The following is a 5465-nucleotide window of genomic DNA, read 5'->3' as shown; positions in this document are numbered from 1 at the left end:
TGTTAGGCTCAGATTGTTCCCGACTCTATCAGCCACACTAGTCGGAAAACGACTTCACATTTTTTCGAAAGAGGAGTTCGAGTGGAACTGACCGTCCTGACCTCCTGGGCCTGGGAAGATTACATGAAATAAGGCCTTTAGCAAAATGCCTGGCACACGGTCAGTTCCCAATAAATGATAGCTGCAGTTATCAAAAGCAGCAGTAAGAGCTCAGACCTACGGACCTTACGGTGCCTGCAGACAGAATCCAGAACTGCCTTGATGTGGGGTTTTCCTGCGCACATCTGATGGGAGGCAGTGGAAGCCCAGTAGGGCTCGGCTCTGTTCAGAGTCAGCTCCCCCCCCACACCCTACCGAGTGCCTATTTGCCGTTAATTCTACGAACGTCTCTTATGGCCCTAGGGTGCCAAACAGTGGCTCTGCAACGCAGGGTCTACAAGAGGAGCCAGAGGCCCAGCTCTTGGCCTAAAAGAGCTTCCTCTCTCTCTGCTCAGTGAGAGGGTAAGGTGAGACGGGGGCCGGAGCTGGCCGGCTGGAGAGTCTCCAATAAGCAAAAAGGCGACACTGTCGGTTCCAAAGCAGGGAAGTTTCAGGATCAGGGCCACTGTTTAAAACAGGCGTCAGCAAACTTTTTATGTAAAAGGCCACAGAGTAACTTTTTAGGTTTCGTAAAAGGCCACAGAGTAACTTTTTAGGCTTCGTAGGCCATACGATCTCGGTTACAGTTCATCAAATCTGCTATTGTAGCAGGAAAGCAGCCATAAGCAATACGTACAGGAACTGAAACAGAGGCCTGAAATTTGACTCAATCATCAATCCAAATTTTACCAAAATAACACATGCAACACAAAAATAATAGGGTTCTTATTGGCTTTTGCACTCGAAAACATACATAATAAATTAACATCTGCTGAAATGCACCAAGTGGCAAACTTTCGTGCCCTAACTGGTGCTGGGGCCCAAATTACAGTTATACCTGGGGATCTCTACATGCTTAGGGGAATTACCAAATATGAAATAAAGGACAAAGAGGTATGCCCCACTTTAACCATCAGAACTACCATCTTGGCTAAATTGCCCATGGTCATCCATGCCCAGAGTGGGCATAGCCACTCTGACCCAATGAGTAATAAACCAAAATAAAATTAAATATTTCATAGTTACAATTGGCTTGATAAAAATTAAATCACATGGACCTCTTCCCTGCTGTTTAAAATTCGTTAATCATACCCAGTAGCCCAAACTGGCCAATGCTCAGGCCTGATTAAAATGAACAGTGCCCAACAGTGGATTGCTTCAACCTTAACTACATGGCACCCCTGATTGAGGCCCCTCCAAAGTTACAGGGAGCACAGTTCACAAGACTGCCCTCACTTCTGACACCAATTATAAGTTTAAGCATTCTTGCGATCACACTAGGCTTCAGTAATTCACTAGAAGAATCCATAGAGTGGCACCTGGCTGGCTGAGTCAATAGAACATGGGACTCCTGATCTCAGGGTAGTGAGTTCAAGCCCCACGTCTGGTGTGGAGCCTGCCTAAAATTAAAAAAAAAAAAAATCTTTGGGGTACCCGGTTGGCTGGAACATGCAACTCTTGATCCCGGAGTCATGAGTTTGAGCCCCACGTTGGGTGTAGAGATTACTTTAAAAGATAAATAAATAGGGGAGCCTGTGTGGCTCAATAAGTTAAGCGTCTGACTTCAGCTCAGGTCATGATCTCACGGTCTGTGAGTTCGAGGCCGGCGTAGGGCTCTGTGCTGACGGTTCGGGGCCTGCAGCCTGCTTCGGATTCTGTGTCTCCCTCTCTCTCTGTCCCTCCCCTGCTCACGCTCTGTCTCTCTCTCTCTCAAAAATAAACATTAGAAAATAAATCAATCAATCAATCAATCAATCAATCAACTTTGAAAACAAGAACTCATAGGGATAACTAAATGCTGTTATACTCACAGTTATAGTTTGTTACACTGAAAGAATATACAGACTAAAACCAGCCAAGGGAAGAGATGCGCAAGGCAAAGTCTAAGAAAGTTCCAAATGTGGAGCTTCCTGTTGTCCTCTCTCCACAGAGTCACGGACAGTACTACTTTCCTGGCATCCAGAATGTGCCAATACACATGGGCTATTGCCAATCAGGGGAGCTCACCTGAGCCTTGGGTCCAAAGTCTTTGTTGGGGCTTGACCACACAAAGCTGGTCGGCCATCCGTGTGGCCGACCTCAATATCCAGCCCCTCCAGAGGTCAGTTGATACTCTGTGACACAAAGCCCTCACCCTAAATTGCGTTGTTGGTATAGCCCAAGGCCCCAAGGCAAACAAAGATATTCCCATTAGGCATGCCACTTCAAGGGCTTAGACACCACCTCTAAGAAGCCAAGGGCGAAGGCTGGACCTGCCTTTGGACACGGTTAAATTCTTTCCTATACACTTGCCACATACACACCCAATATTATTGAAATTATTGACTCCATGCAACCCACAACTGGAAACATCTTTGGCTATTGTAGATTTGCTGAATATGTTCTATTCAGTGCTTTTTTCAATAGTCTCTCCGCTGAAGTTTGCCCTCATCGTCAAAGAGACATAGTAGGCCTTTACCCAGCTACACACAGAGAATCTCAACAGCCCTACCATTGCACGCCACCTTTGCAGCCATCCAACTTTCCCTAAGAGCGGAGGTATGATATCACACTGATGACATCATCTCCAAAGAGATGCATTTGACACACTCAATCAGGGTATTCAAATAACTGGGAATCGTTTGGTCAGCCAAGGGCCACTCCATTGCTGATACTGTTAGGAAACAACTACTGACATTCCCAGCACCTACATCATTAAAACAAGCCAAACATCTTTCACACACGTTTGGGTTCTGGAGGCAACATATTCCTTGTTTAAAATTTTTTACTTCGGCCCACTTTATGCTGTTACTTACAAATCAGTTCATCTTGAATGGGGCTCCCTCCAACAAGGCTCTACAAAACAACAGGCACTCCCATTCGTGTCCTTCACTGTAGTGGCTTTAGCAACCTCCTCTCATGCCTTCTAGAGTCTCTGGACCACCTATGATGGCTTATAAGTTGTCTATGCAGAAGAACCTGGTTTTTCTGCAGTACAAAACAACTTTTCTTCTCGGCCCCATGCTACACGTCATTGGAGCAACAAATGCTAGCTGTATACTGGGCCCTTCTGAAGACGGAAACTCTCACAGGTGACTCAATATTCTTTTGATCGTGGAGGCAACACCCCTTCTTATGAAACGAAAATGATACTTCCCTGATACTTACAAACCTGGCCTCTGGTATATCTCACCTCTAAGAAGGGGGCCCTCCCCTTCCTCCGTCTTCTTAACAGATACGATGGTGCCGAAAAATAGTATCCCTCTCTTATGCTCAGTGACCACATGGGGAGCCCCTTGAGTTCAACTGAGTGATCAGAAAAGGGAGTTTGTACCCTTTACATTCAGCAGTGCTGCTGGACAGCTGCTGTCTGTCATCTAACCTGGATGTCCCTAATCAAAGACAGGACGCCACTGTCAGCAAAATGAGCCAAACTTCACGCCATCATCTTAGCACTAGACAATACCTGGCCAACAATCGGTCGCATACGCACATTTTTACAGACTCTTGTGCTATTTCCACTGATCTGGCCCTCTGGTCTGACCAGTGGCAACAATTCCTTATCCAAGGTTGCCCCCCTTGGGGTAAGGAACACCGGGAATTTATTGCCTCACAGATACCCAAAATATAAACGCAGGTCACACTTCTCTCTGCATGTATTTAATGCCACAATACAAGGTCTCAGCCAGGCACTCCTTATTCTCTTCAGAGTTCCAGACATCACTGATGGTGAACAAGGCATTCATGTCACTTCGTAAAATACACAATGCTGGGCTCTTGAACAAGGTATCCAGTGGAACATTCCCTTCCCTTAAACTGGTTGCAGGCTGCAGCCCTCATAAAGCATCATAACGGCTTTCTTAAACACATTCAAATTCAAATAAATGAAATAAGGTACAACTGAGTCATCTGTGAAACATCAAAGGTGAATTGTAATAAAGAGGCTGACTCCAAGTGAGCAGTGGGGCCGGCTAATGATAACAGGGCAGAGAGACTGTTCACAGAGCAAGTTGAAGATGAATGTCAAAGGTCTCGGATCACAGCTAAAGGACAGCATTCCAGTTACTGAACTTTGAGCAAGTGGACCTTTATGAAAGTCATGATCTTCTTCGAAAAGGTCTTCCTTGTGTGAAGAATGAACTTTTGCCTAGTCATCCTCTTGAAATACCAGAAAAAAAATTTCCAGCTCAACCAAGATAAAATTACAAATGGAATTCAAGGCAGTACAGCGGGTTCAGCGTCTTCCATTTCCTCCAAGCTCTAACCTTTCACTGGATACTTTGAGGGGTAATGATCAGACTATTGCATTTGAACATATTCTTAATGAGCCATCACAAAGTGAACTAATGGGAGAACCGCACTTGATGGTGGAATGTAAACTGGGTTTGCCGTAATCTGGGGTGCTGTTCACGAAAATACAGGGGCTACACCTCGTTCATAGTCATCTTTTTACTCTAGTTTGATGTACACGACATTAAACGTACTGAAACGAGAATTTTGCCTAAAGAGTATCTGTCATCATTTGAAATTATGCGGGTCTTTGGTTTATTGCCGTGTGACAACTGAAGGCACTAAAGGGAGATGTTAAAACTCCCAATTTATATGAAAAGAGTAGCCTTCTACGCCTTTTTAAAAAATTGTTGTTAATGAGAGTTTGAAAACTGTCTACAGGTCTACAATGCAACCTATTTCCGGGTATTCTATAAATTTAATTTTGAAACCATCATCAGCATTTGAGTCTGCAACCTTCCTAGTAATGCCTTTCAGAATAAACACCTGTAATTGATTTTAGTGGCAACACTTCAAATTACGTACAAAGCCAGGTATTCATATCTTACCTTGTTTCAGTATAGCTCATTAATAGTCACAAGAATAATATTGGCTGTATTGATGCTATTTTAGAATTATAGCTATTCTTTGATTCTTTCAGGTTGAAAAGTATAAGTTGGAAGGTTTTGATTTTGGTCTTGTTTTAAAGTGAAAAATTAAATAAAGCAACTAGGATATGTCGATTTAAAACAAAACAACAACAACAACAACAACAAAGAGTCTGGGGCACCTGGGTGGCTCCGTCAGTTGAGCGTCCGACTTCGGCTCAGGTCATGATCTCGCAGTCTGTGAGTTCGAGCCCCACGTCGGGCTCTGTGCCGACGGCTCGGAGCCTGGAGCCTGTTAAAAAAAAAAAAAAAAAAGACTCTGACTCCATTTTTTTGCTTGCTGACATCTTTGAAGCCTCGCTCCTCCTCTGTCTTTTGTCCCACATTTGAGCAAGCCCATAAGGAAGCCTGGGTAATCCCCCTCTTTGTGCTGACAGGGTAGATCGAACCACCGGAACCTCAGCCCGTGCG

General features: G+C 44.5%; 1 pseudogene; it reads left to right on the top strand.

Moving 5' to 3' along the window:
* The first annotated feature begins 4133 nt into the window (after positions 1 to 4133).
* LOC124513842 (proteasome maturation protein-like) lies at positions 4134 to 4511 on the top strand (annotated as a pseudogene).
* The last annotated feature ends 954 nt before the right edge of the window (positions 4512 to 5465 follow it).

This window comes from Lynx rufus, unplaced genomic scaffold (genome assembly GCF_022079265.1).
Source record: "Lynx rufus isolate CCGP_SWC_20201006 ecotype Redwood Valley unplaced genomic scaffold, mLynRuf1.p SCAF_19, whole genome shotgun sequence".
Taxonomy (NCBI): Eukaryota; Metazoa; Chordata; class Mammalia; order Carnivora; family Felidae; genus Lynx; species Lynx rufus.
The sequence above is the reverse complement of the archived record's forward strand: the minus strand, read 5'-3'. Positions and strand labels throughout refer to the sequence as shown.